This window comes from Bombus pascuorum, chromosome 5, assembly GCF_905332965.1.
Source record: "Bombus pascuorum chromosome 5, iyBomPasc1.1, whole genome shotgun sequence".
NCBI lineage: Eukaryota > Metazoa > Arthropoda > Insecta > Hymenoptera > Apidae > Bombus > Bombus pascuorum.
The window spans coordinates 2834491-2848613 of record NC_083492.1 but is presented as its reverse complement, the minus strand read 5'-3'; the positions used below and the strand labels follow the sequence as shown (position 1 = coordinate 2848613).

Here is a 14123-nt window from a genome sequence, read left to right as displayed (position 1 = left end):
AATAACGAACCACTAAAATAGCTGATTTATATGCCATAAGGCTATGAAAAAATAATTTTAAATATCCATCTCATTTCCCTGTACTCGTTTACTTGTTAAAAGGTTCTCTTTACATCTTGGTAACAATTTCAACGTATCAGGTCGTTCGAAAAGTTTCTTTCGTTTTATAATGAATGCACATTTTTCCTTTTATATTATTTTATCGAATTACCTACGATCCATTTTCTTCTATCAAAATAAAGATCACAACGATTTCACGTTTATATAAAGATGCGTCGTTGTAAAAGACACTTTTCGGACAACCTAATACTATACGAAACGTAGATACGTTAGCGAATGCAACTATTAAAATTGTCGTCTACGTAATTTCGAAATTGTACACGCAATTTGCATGTAATGATTGTCAGTTCGGATTGTGAATCGAAGCTAAACCAAATACGTCTGTGTAAAATGAAGAACTTGGAAGATAAATTAAAGTAAAAGATTCCTAGACGAAAGACAAGTAATTTTAAACAAAGGCGATATAACGATGATTAACGATGACCGTGCGTATGCTTGTTCTTTGAACAATGACTTTTCCAGCCTAATTAAACGTCCCACGGATGCTACATTATTCGAATAAGCTGTGCTAATGCTGCGAAATAATCATAGAGAACGATAGATCATCTGAAACTATGAAATCCCAAGATATCTGAGATAACGCGAGTTTACCGTGGTAAAACAGCAAACATCGTAATTTAGTTTCAGAAGCTGTGAGCCCAGCGAGCTTCAAGTGACGAATTTAGCGTTTCTGAGGAACGTAACGCAAAAAGCGTCCCAGTTCGCAGCGCATTAAGCACTCGTGAAATTAAGCACTCTCGAGCGCTTAATTTATCATGAGACAAATTTCCGCTAAGTCTTCTTCATTGTGCGGGACAGACCGCGTCCACTAAAGCTTAGAAAGGTTAAAGGTGAAATTCCTCTTAGCGTATAAACAGGATAAATGGAAAAAGTGCAGGTCGCGACTCGTGTCGCACGCGCGGACTTGTTTCTCCGAAAGAAGTCTAATTATTTACCTGACAAAATTACTGTCGTAAAGTGTGAAAATCTGATTTCCAACTGGTGCTAAACTTTCGTGACAGTAATTTCATTTGGACTTCTGGAAATTACTTTTCCTTTTTTCTTTTCTTTTCTTCTTTTTTTTTTTTGTTTTGTTTGCCTTTTTCTTTCCTTTGCTTTTGTACCGTGAATATTTTAACATAGCGGAACCTCTGTTATGCAAACATTCTACTTATTTGAATATTTGTTCTCTTATGCGAACGTTCCGTTATCCTAACACAATGTGTCGTATTAAAATATTATATGTAATAAGTAGATCGCGGGTGTTTATGCAAATTCACATTTTTCATGAATACCATTAAAGAAATAGAGTTTAACTAAATTTTACTGCGCATGATACCACGATGATTTACGATAAGGCTAGCTAACAATACGCTTCGAATTCGGTGGAAACTCTGACCAACGACAAAATTATTTTGCAAAACATGTTACGTAAGCAACCGGGGGATGGATGAAACCAGCGATAGCAGTAACGAAGACGTATCACCTCGTTTCGTGACATTTACAGGTTTGGAGAAGGGACTTATTATTTAAACGCTTGGAGATCCAAGAGAAACGTAATATCTACGAGCGAAGCAAGCCAAGTGTTGGTTAAGTTACGTGATTTAAATTATACGATATTTATCAAGAAAATTTGGAATTCAAATCGACAAAATCGATATTTTTCTCGCGTAAGCTTCATAGACATATGTAAGTAGCATCGTGAGCTGTATACTATTTTCAGAAAGTACCGAGAGACTCGATGGTTGCGCACACGTTTAAAAAGTGTACTCGTATAAATGAAAAATCATCCTTCCGAATGGTTCCATTGCCAGATAAAATCGATTTCAACATAAACTTAAACGGTGTATTTCGCGCTATAAATCCTCCGCTCGCTCGGCGCTCTTCAAACGATAAAATTGATAAAAATGCTAGCAAAGTTCGCTCGAGATTCCGAAGATAAGAGAGGGACGTATAATCCGAGCGAAGGCTTCTGGGAAACGCGCGATTCAAACGTAACGCAAGTTTATTGGGCAATAAAGTTTCGTGGTTTACGCGCGTGTTCCAGAAATAAACACGTTGCCTGTTGTTCTCTTTTTCTATCATGCGACGCATAAATTGAAATGTAAAGAAGATCCGAGGACTAACGAACGCCCATGTTAGCCTTTCAAAACGATCTTGTTCTATTTTATAGTTCGCCGGTGGAGAAAACACGAGGAGAAAAAAGAACCAAGGGGAGAGGGAAAAGGCGAAAGAAAGTTAGATTTCGCCGTGGGGTATTCCATTCCAGCGAAAAGGGTTACAGTTTCCCCACCCATTTACGATGACGAGCGGTATAAAGCTTTAACTACTTAAAAAAAAAAGAGAGAGAGAAAAAAAGGTCGTCTCGAGGCTTCTGGCTAGTAAATTTTGTCGCGTGAAGAGATTGCGTGTCTCTTTGTGTTCCTCCTACGTTTCCAAGTGTTTCGTTTATGTTTAATACACTTCCTTCCCGTACGTTTAGTTTTAAAGTCTACGAAGTTGCGAGAGTCCAAAGACTCGTGACTGCAACAAATTTACAGACCTTTGGTCGGTATCGTGTCTTCTACGATCTTCTAAAGAAACACCTCGTAGATAAAACGAATTACATCGCGCGTGATTCGAATCGCAAAGTCTACACAGCCTATCGATGATAGGCGATCATTTCTTCGCTTTGACGTTCCCATTTTCTAACGTTAATCTCTAACGCATCGACATCGTGTTGCTATTGGGTTGGCAACTAAGCGATTGACGATTTTCTCATTAGTTGATAATATTGGCCAACCCGATACAACCGATCGTTTCCAACGTCATGTAAATCTCCTTTTATAATTCTCAAATTATAAAACGATGTACTTTGCGTCTTGCGAATCGTATCTTCCGTTAGAACAAACTTTTAATATCGTTGTCTTGGAAAATAAGTTTCCTATCGGTAAGCGGAAAATCGTTTTAACGGATAATTGAAAATTTACGAAGAAACGTACGCCCGTTGAAAAGCTCGCGATATCCAATTAATTTGTCTAACGTTTCGGTACTTGGAACATCGTATTCAAATGAGAAGCGCAGCTAACTTGAAATCACCTTTTACCGAGATTGACGGGTAATTGAAGTGCAAACGTTTTATGCTTCCTTTTATATTCGGTTTCTGGTTCTTGGCCGGCTTTCCTTTTTCCTATCGATTCCTCCTCGAGAACAAGTATATCACACTTAGACGTTCTCTCGCTTTCAGTGTCCCGTGGTCTGATCGGCACAAGATATTCCATGAATATCCGATGGATATCCATATCTTTCATCATTATACAGCGATTCAAGTACTCTCGGTATATACAAATATCTTCAGAAATTTCTACCATCCAGGGAAGAAACGTGTTATATCCAAATAAAACAATTCGTTTCAACTAGCCTCTGTGTGATAATAATTCACGCTTTAATATATTCGTTCCGCGCTATATTTTATTCATAAGTTGGTATACCGGATCCATCACAATTTAAGAAATTTTAATTAATTCAAAGTACACCTTTAAACTCGAACCATTATGTGACGTTAACACATTTCCGGAGTGCCTCGTTGATCAAAAGTTCCAAACTTCCATGGTTGCTCGTTAGTTTTAATTTAAAAACGAGAAAGTCCCTTACACCAAACGAATAGTATACAAAGGCCATTGTTACAAAAGTCAATTTATTCGAGTCATTAGCTTCAAACAACAACTTTATTCGAATGTATGTGACATACTCGACAAAATACGCGTAGAACCTTTTCGTGTCAGAAAGAACAGTCGTTATAATCCCAAAGATATTCCATCGATTCTACTCAAAAGAGGAGAAGAATGTGATATATCTTGGATCTACGGTACGTAAAACGTTCAACGATTCCGATAAGCCTTTACAGCCATTTTCAATCCCATTCTATCCGATCGAGGAATTTTCACAGTAAGATTGTATGCTTGCGTCATCGTCCAAGAAGCGTCCGCATCGCGATCGAACTCTTATCTTTTCCTTTCGTCTTTTTCTTTCCGCGATACCACGAAATAATGATAAATTCGATTGGATGGTAAAAAATTCGAGTTCCTTGGAAATAAACGGAGACGTCGATGACTAATAGAATCTCACAGTGGTGTTTAACCGTTTGAGTGCCAAGCAGCACGAACGCGCTCTTTCGATTTTGCGTCCAAGAGTCTTGGTGCATTTGAACGCTACGGACGACGACTCACGGTATTTTGTATTTCGTTGTTATCTTCTCAATAATTTTTATTCGGCAAAACTTGAAATATTTATAAATATTTATATATGTATTTTATAAAGTAACAAATATGACGAGATTCTCATCGCAATCGATTAAGACAAGGCTATCGCGCTATTCGAGATTTCTCGATCCTGCTTTTTCAATGACTCGAACGGTTAACACTTTGATTGCCACATTGGTCATTTACGACCGCCCACGGTTTCTCCCGTGACGTCACGGTGGTCATTGGTAACCAGAGGGCTTGAATTTCTTACAATTGTGAAAATTGAATAAAAATTGACAGTTAGGGCATTTTGAACATAACCGATAAATAGAAGATACTCTGAAACAAAAAGTGTCCTATTGAACAATTAAACATTTTTATTAGAATATCGATAAAAAAAAATGAGGACAAATGTTGCATCTAACGGTGCATTGTGTTAAAACACTTTAAACATAAATGTGGCTCGTCGATGCAATTTGGACGATAAGTGGTCACCTTTTTGGTCCGATTCTTAGCAATTTTTGATCTTAACTGTTTAACACTTTTTTTATACCACTCTCTGCAAAATTTTCGTGCCAGATACGCTTGCTCTTCTTTCTTCTGCATTTCGTGTCGCGATCTTTATCGAATAAGTATATTTCACGGCTCTGGTGCATGGCACTGTGTAAGGTGCATCGCGAGTGCCATTCTAAAATCCGATACCTTGATTTTTGTTTTTGTCGCTTGTTTATGGAGTATCGTCGCGTTTGAAATTGAAGTATTTAACAATAACTCTAAAGTTAATTTTATATACCACTCGAGGGTTCTTCTGTGTAGTGTACAATATGCTATCGTTTGATCTGATAAATCTGCAACACATTTTCCTCCGTTGTGATCTACCAGTACCATTGGTTTATCACAAACATAATTTTCTTTTACCTCTACCATTTCAGCCGAATGTTTCGTCGAAATCTTAAAAATGATCGTAATACTGTTTACTAATATCTTCTACGCGTTTCAACAATACAGGGTGCGCCGTTAGAATTCGGACAGAATTCAATTTGTAGTTCCCACCATATTAGAATTCAGATGTTTGTGCTGATTGACTCTGAAGTTAGTTAAATATGTCAATAAGTCTTCTATAACCTCAAAATGACAGAACTCGTTAAGCAAAACCCGGAATACGATAGAAGAGCGGCGATTATAGAAAGTCTTCGCGCCGGGTGGATGCCAAAGTGAATCGGAGGAACGAACGTTGGCTGGCCCACAATCTCGAAGATGTTCCTGTTGTGGGCAAAACCAAATTTCCAGCAAGTGTTCACGTTTTGAGCGTTGTCTCAAGTGAGGGCGACGTCATGCCTCCGCACTTCTTCCAAAAAGGCGAAAGAATCACAAAGGAGGTTTATTTGGAGGTCCTGAAGACAGTAATAAAGCCGTGGATGGAAATTACGGCTTCTGGAAGGCCGTATTTATTTCAACAAGATGGCGCACCTGCTCACACAAGTCATCTTGTTCAAAATTGGCTCTCTGACAATGTGGACATGTTTTGGTCGAAAGATTTCTGGCCTCCTAACAGTCCCGACCTAAACCCATTGGACTATTACGTGTGGGGCGTTATCGAGAGACAAACTAATAAATGCAGGCACCCCAACGTCAACTCCCTACGAGCTGCTATCGAGTCAGAATTCGCGACAATTAAACGCGACCAGTTGAAGTCAGCGTGCTCGCGCTTTAGAGCAAGAATAGAGCAGGTCATAGAGGCAGAGGGTGGTTACATAGAATAAAAGTTCTCAGCAAGGACCCTTTAAATGAGATATAACAACATTTTCATGTGTTTTTGTGTATTGACTTAAATAAACAACTTTCTGCACAAAACTTCTTTTGTCCGGATTCTAACGGCGCACCCTGTATATTCTGCATGTTTTGCTTACGACGAAACGACGAATGCGAATGGATTGTTGAAATAAACGAAGCCTCGTTACGATATATCGCCATCGACTGTTACCAAGGCGCCACGGTGGTCACCGGTGACCACCAATGAGATAAACGGTCCATTGGGGAAGAATGTTGTCCTACATCGTCAATTTATTATTATTTTGCCATTATATGCTTCGAATAATAAAAATACTCCCATGGCATCCTCAATGAAACATGTAATTTCTTAAACTGTTGCAATCTGAATTTGATCGATGATGTGATTAAGGTACCGCGAGCTACTCAGAGATTACTTTTATCCTCAGTTTCTCGTGATTTCAATAATTTGCTCCTTGTTTTCGGCAAATCGTGTTTTTCATACCCGACGTTCGTTAAATACGGAAATAATCGTTGGAATAAATTGCCGGAATATTAAACGCGGAATACCAGTGAAATCTATTTCAGTGTTTGAAACTACAATTCTTCGTATCGAAAGAACTGTTTGCGAAATGTGAAAAATTCGTTTGATGGAAACTAATCCTTTGGCGCGCTTAATCCGAAAAAGTAGAGGCAATTCCTTTTTCAACGATAAAAAATAATCACGTAATTTTCATTTTTCCATTGCAATGACTAGTTACGGAAGAATTTACAGAGAAATTCCACTATGTTTTTCCAAACAGCCCCACCAGCTCATCGAAAAGAGGAAAAAAGGGAAGAAAAAACAAGGAACTCCGAACGCGTTCGTCCGAAGAAAAGACTTCGCCGAGCGAGCAAGATCTGCGAAAGTTTCCTAAAAGTTTTCCACGGGAATGTTAATACAAAGTTAAACGAATCCTCGTCGAGCAAACAAATCGATGCCACGTCTGTTTTCTCTGCCAGCGACGATCCTAAAATCCGAAATTTTTTCACGCTTCTGCACGACGCTCGTCGCGTCGTGTGTGCTGCTGGCTTTGTGCTTTCTTGCAGCTCGTAACTACGTTTCGCGCGCTTCTCTCTTCCCACCCTTTCTTCCTCCACGAAGTTTCTGGTTTGCTGAATCTTTCAAGGTGCCTCTGGGTAAAAGGAAACGACGCGACTGCCTGTCGCCGCTGCCTGTCCACGGTAATTGCCGCGTTTTTCGTCTCTCTTTCTCTTCCGAGTATAACGCCACGCCATGGGTCAACTCACCGACTTTAACGAGTTTTTGATGCATCTTGTGTCTTGATACGCAGAAAACGTGTCGAGAGTCAACTTAACGCTTGATTCAATAAGGATACTGTGGCCAATTGGTCTAAAATATCGTTGCATTAAGAAACGAGAGCTTTCATGAGCGAAAGATTCCAAGCGATTGTTCCAACAACGTAGCGCGAGAGGCAAACGTGGTGCCATAAATTTCACGTCTTAAATATCATCGTATCATCGACGTAATCCAAATCAATAGATTGCGGATGTTCATGCAAATTCATTTTACTGTAAATAGTATTAAAAAAAAAAGGAGCTTCGGGAGATATTTGTTTTGCTCACTAAACGTTACAACGAATATGATATTTTAACTATTTTATATATTTTGCATAATATGTGCATTGGATTGTTTAGGTGCAAACTTATGGCTGTATATTGGTGATATTGAGGTGCAAAGTAAAACGAAAAGAAACATCTCACTCGACTTATTAATCCTCTGCGGCTCAAAAATATTTTTCACAGCGTTGATTAAACAAAATTTTTTTGAGAGCAAGCTGTCTATTTCAAACAAACTTTATACGATAAAATAATATATAGGGGAGAAAAAATTCCGATATTATCAACATCGCTGTAGAACTAAAAATAAAAAATAACAAATGAACATTTTTATACAGAAGATAAAAGATATTAGGTCGTCCGAAAAGTTTCTTTCGTTTCATAATATGATAATAGATGAACAATTTCTGTTTTATATTATTTTATTGAATTAAGCATCATCCATTTCGTTCTATTTATATCATTATGTTCGTGCATAATTTAATAAACTAATATAAAACAAACAACATTGCGCGTCTATTATTTTCTTATAAAACGAAAGAAACTTTTCAGGCAAACTAATACGTGAAAATCTTTCCTGACGACGATCGTGGTGAATAGTTACACTCCAAGAGGCACTTGGATGGCTGTCGCCATAAAATTCACAGAGGAATTTAATAAATAGAATGGCGTTCACTAGGTTCAGGATCACATTCGCCTCCGCTAAATGGAGGAAGACTTTCGTACAAATCGTACAAATGTTACGGTATAGATCGCCGATGGAGTCCAACGACCTAGATCAGAACAACGTTGCTACGAAATATCCGTGATGTATCGGAATTTAAAGTACAACGGTGAATTGTAGGTGGAACTGGAGGGCAAGTTACAGTTGCACGGTTTGTTGAAACTAAGTTCTTATTTATACTTCGACGCGACGATAAATACAATGTGTTTGCCGTGGAAAGCTTTTCCAATTGTTTGCTCGATGCTTTCGCAACCGTTGAAATTGAAGTCGTTAGATGTTGTTGTTTGCGATTGGTCTTAAAATTTTTGATCGCGCGATGCTTGCGTGTTGCATTGTTTGGCGATGATACAAAACGATAGAAAGAAAGTGGAATTAACTTGACTGGATGATAAAGAAAATATTACAATGTAGATTAATAAAAGTAAATTTTTATTCAATTCAGAAACACGGAATCGAATATTTGGAAATATCTTACAAATAGGCAAAAATTGCAAATAAAGGATATCGATGTTAATTCGAATCGAGCGAGTCCATAAAGTTTATTAATTTACATCATCTGGCATTTCAAAGCGGTTCTTTAATTATTATAGATTATTATAATTTTCAAGCAAATTGTAATACCGCTAATTGTAAATTTAGCACGTGCAAATTTGTGTAGAACCTTTAATGAAATGTTACTGTCGAAGTTTGCGAATTTCGTGAAATTCGCAAGGGTACAGGTGTGTGTACAAAATTCTGCTGTCCATGCAAGAGGTACATCAAAAAGACAGCGAGAAACGATAAAAGTATTTCAGTGTAAGTATTACAAAACGAAGTAGAGATGGAGATGGAGATGGAGTGGAGGAGTTCAAAGGAACGTGAAATATTTAAGGAAAGAAGAAGAGAAGGAAGAAGAAGAAGAAAAAGGGTGCAGGGAAATCTCAAGAGATCAAAAATGTGGCAAAAGGAACGGACGCGAGAAAACAAAAAGTAGAACGGGAAACGAAAACGAGGAAGAAAGATAAAGAAGCAAAAACTGAAAGGAAATGCGAGTTCTAAGATGTAAAGGGGAATAATAAAAGTGGAGAGAATAATAAAATTAGTTGGTAACAAAGAAAAGGTATCGTTCTGTTGCATTTTATACGAAAAGGAAAGTAAAATACCACGTTTTCGTTTCAAAAATTCCGAGTATGCGCAACGTAAATTGTAGATGCAAATGTTTCAGACTGTGGAACAAATTTCAAAGTAGCAAAAAGATTGAAACGACACGTAAAAGCTCACTTATCGCGCAAGTATTATAAAGTTCAAACAAACAGGACAAGAACATTAACTTTAATTGCATTTTTCTACCTACTTTCTTCTTTCTCAAGTTTTTAATTCAATCAGCTCTGTATGAGTAAACCATTCGTAAAAATTGAAAAATTTCCTGATAATTATTGTCTTTGGTTATTTTAAATTGGTAAATGTTTTTATTTACTTATTATTTGATTTTTAAACTGTAAAATATATCGATTTTTGAACCATTTTTCTTCGTAAATATAAACTTTCCTTCTAACAAGAACACCAACCAACAAATTTCTATTGTGATAGCAAACATGTAAAATAAGACGATTCCTTTCATTTAAAAATTTTCATTTCAATCTTTCATCGCCTAGAATCAAACGTACTATAAACACTTATTATCCGAGTTACAGTACCACGCCAAAATAATTTACTTATAATTCTCAATGAGAATCGATAGTAAAAATTCTACCAAATAAAAAAAGAAAAAAAATCTTTCATCGTATAAAAGGACATATTATGCAACAATCTGATATTAAAAAATCGTAGCTATAAATTAGCGTTTATATATCTCATAGAAAATACGATTCTCTTAAAAAGATGGATTTAGAATCTTTCTTCCTGTTTCAATCAGTGATTTATAATCATTTCATATTCACAGAATTCGAAATAGGTTACTACTCTGTTTTCACTGTCGAACATCTTTTCCACTGATAAACGCGTCAATTAATCGATAAAAGCAGCTCCATATCGATCCAACGTACAATTAATTTTATTACTGATAATTTAGCAGAACGCTATTAGTACACTAATCGTTACACAGATGCAAGTACAACACGTTGCGTTTACGCTGGCTAGCGATATCTTTACGTTCTGGCAACGCGCGATCGACAAATTTTGGTTTTCACCGATATGAACAACGCTGTTCCAGCCAATTCGCTATTAATAAACATCGTCACGCTGTTAGGACGAAATAGAACAGAGAAGTTTCTCAACTCTTTATTAACTAGAAGATTCCAAAAGTCTTTTCCTTCCGTCAAATTTGTGAAATTATGTCGCAATTTTCTAAAAAAAAAAAAAAATGACAAACATAAAATAATACTAAAAGAGAAATGGGTACTAGGAATTAAAGCAGAAGAAATACATTGTTGAAAAAGTTCGTTCGAAATGGAAAACTAATTAATTTCAATAATTCGATCGTTAACCTGTGAGCAGATTTATTTGCTCCTATAATTTGGATAATAATTTTTAACTTCTGAAAGTCTGTAATAAAATACCTTTTATTTGCATCTCTCGTTATCGAAGAAGCAGAATAAAAAAGTGTTTGAATCTCAAGGATCCCTGTTGTTGCATAATATATTCTTGCGAGTAGAATAATTATATTTCGATTCTAAAAAATAATTTACATTTACAACTGACTTTTACAGGTATTTGACTATTTTCAGGAAATTGGCAATTTTTTTTTTTTTAATACGTCGACCTTGTAGCAAACCGACGGTGTACAAAGTATAATAGGATTCTACGTAAGCAGAATAGTTTCATTGGCTTTACGAAAGTGAAATATTTAATCGACTGTAATCCTACGCGAGTAGGGAGCATACACTTAATTCATAGAATATAGTACATTGGATGTAGAATTCCAGTTAGAATAGGAGTTACCGAAATCCTACGATCTATCGGCGAAATTATCTAGAGCCAAACTTTATGATCGTTTTGAGACTCAGCGGTACCACGCAAGAGGAATTTTCCTATTTCGAATTAACCCGTTCTTGCTTTCTGCTAATTTAATCAAGTAAAATGCCAATACTAACTTCGAACGACGATCATAAACATAGCAGATACTGCAAATACCAATATCACATATTTTATCTCGAAATATTCTAAGACGAAAACTTGCGCGCAATGCGTTTTAGATTCTCTAAAACTAAAACTAACGAGTATATCGAAATCGCGATCGCGTCTCCCCTCGTAACAGGTCCAAGCAGGTTTTAATATGGCTTTACATAACATTATTTTACTCTGCACGCTTAAGTTAGAGCGTCCATAAAGGATATAACCTAGCAAACACAAAGATGGTACCCCGCTGGGGGTAGCCACCCACATGCTATATTTTTATTTTTATTTTTTTTATTCACTAAGATATAATATTTTACCAGACGTCCTTCTGGAAAAATTGTAAAAATTTAAATAAATAAACTAGAAAAAAAAAGTTGGAGCGTCTGCCAATGAGCCAGTAATTGTTAAATAGATACTACATTTGCATTGCACGTGTACGGAGCGAAGAGCGAGCAGACACATGTGTGCATCCTCTTCCCGAGTGTATATGAGCGTCGCAAGATTCGTAACTTGATTCTACATCTCCGAAATTAAATTAATCACAGTATAATTCGATTAAGCTAGTTATGCTTCTAATACGATACGTTAATTTTTTAGTAACCTTGCCAAATAACATTGCGTTGAGTTTTTTGTAGATTCTCGATAGTGGCAGTCTAACATGCTGCGACTTAATCCTCTTGGCGACTTACACCCTTTGCAATGTGCCTGGGAAGACGCGTCTCTGAGCTAAAAGGCCCACAGAGAAAAGATAAATTTGCCAAATTGCACTCGTACCAGAGGTATAACTCTGTCTAAGGATCCGTTTGATAAACGTCCTGAGGAACGTGAAGATAAACGAGTCGGCTGTTGAACTTTCACTCTACTAATTTCAAACAACTAACCATAGTATCGAGCTGCCATAAATCCGTCAGCTATTTCGTTGGTCCAAAGACTACCTTCATCTTGCGTTCGTTGTGATATTTGCATCACGGTACCAGCGTCAAATTCTCCAAGGAAGAAGGCACGATAAAATTGTCTGGTGAATGACGAAATAGGCGATCAATTATTCCATAAAGTTTCTCGATTCCTGTACGTGAAACTTGCCAGTAAATTTCCTTAGCCGGTTATCTTAGTGGTCTTTTAACACAACAACGTTGACAGTCGTAAACAAAATTAAACAGGCGAATATCATGCGGATCAATTTAAAGTTTGCCATATTTTAATCAGCGAACTTCTAAACGAATAACGAAATTATCGATGGTCACAACAAGTTGCAACTCCAGGGAAATGTTAACTCGTCTGCGTCGATTATCGGACGAAAAACGACGACCGAGCCAAACCTTTTCACTGTTGAGATATGTATAATTTTGTGTGCTAGACTAGATTAGCCGATTTATCAACTTTAACAGAAATAACCACAGTGACATTTGCTGACGATACAGCTTTATTAGCATTCCACTCAGACCCGATAATTGCCTCCTCAACTCTCCAGCGAGGTCTCGACTCTATGGAAAAGTGGTTGCACAAATAGCGCTTCAAAATAAATGAAAATAAATCCAGTCGTATAACCTTCACGTTGCGGAAACAATCCTGCCCACAGGTGGCCATAAATAATATTCCAATTCCAAACAAAGATACAGTCAGATATCTGGCTATGATTCTGGATGGAAGAATGACATGGAAACGGCACATCGTAGATAAATCCAAACAACTGAAATTAAAACTAACAAAATTCTACTGGCTCATTGACAGACGCTCCAACTTAAACATGCAGAGTAAAATAATGCTGTATAAAGTCGTATTAAAACCTGCTTGGACCTATGGGATCCAATTCCCATTGCATTCCAATCAAAAACTCTAAGACCCTTAATAGATGCTACTTGGTATGTTACCAACGAAACGATACATCGCGACCTTAAGATACCCACAGTTATAGAAGAAATATCCAAACTCAGTAACAGATATAATACAAGAGTTAACAACCGTCAAAACCCATTAGTTACTCAATTACTCGACACGACGGATCAGATCCATATACTAAAAAGACAATACCCTTTAGATTTAAGCATTAGATTCAACTAGAATCATAGTATAAACTCTTATAATCCAAGTTACAGTACCACGTCAAAATAATTTACTTATAATTCTCAATGAGAATTGATTGTTGTTGAGGTTATTAGATGTATGTGAATACAAAGGAACGCGTGGATAAATTGTAAGGTAGAAAATATTTTAAATACTGGAGTGTAAATACAAATCGGAATATAATTGAGCTGATCCACTATGTTACCCTATGACTAAAAACCCTGAAGCCATCGTCTCCTGTTTATGGTCTACCTTCGTCCCAGTCTTTTGTCTATACACTGTCGATGGCTTGAGAAAACTAAAAGACCAGATGTAGAGTTTTCTTAGAAGTGGTGACAACTTCAACAATTGTAAAAAGTCTACCAAACAAAAAAGAAAAAAGACCGGATTAGCCGCGTAGTAGCGACACACGTATGTGAATATGAGTGTGTGAGACGTCTTGAAAAACAGATTTTTTTTTATTTGGTAGACTACTTACAATCAATTCTTATTGAGAATTATAAGTAAATTATTTTGGCATGGTACTG

At 36.8% G+C, this 14123-nt stretch overlaps 1 protein-coding gene and 1 long non-coding RNA gene across 3 annotated transcripts in view; one reads left to right on the top strand and one right to left on the bottom strand.

Annotated features, from left to right (window-relative positions):
- The window catches only part of LOC132907400 (uncharacterized), a 538994-nt gene that overhangs the window by 447817 nt on the left and 77054 nt on the right, over positions 1 to 14123 (top strand). The gene's annotated exons all lie outside the window — the stretch shown is intronic.
- LOC132907517 (uncharacterized) lies at positions 4682 to 6436 on the bottom strand. The gene is made up of 2 exons (XR_009658197.1): positions 6307 to 6436; positions 4682 to 5309 (listed from the first exon to the last, which is right to left on the bottom strand). It is a non-coding gene; the product is annotated as an uncharacterized LOC132907517 (long non-coding RNA).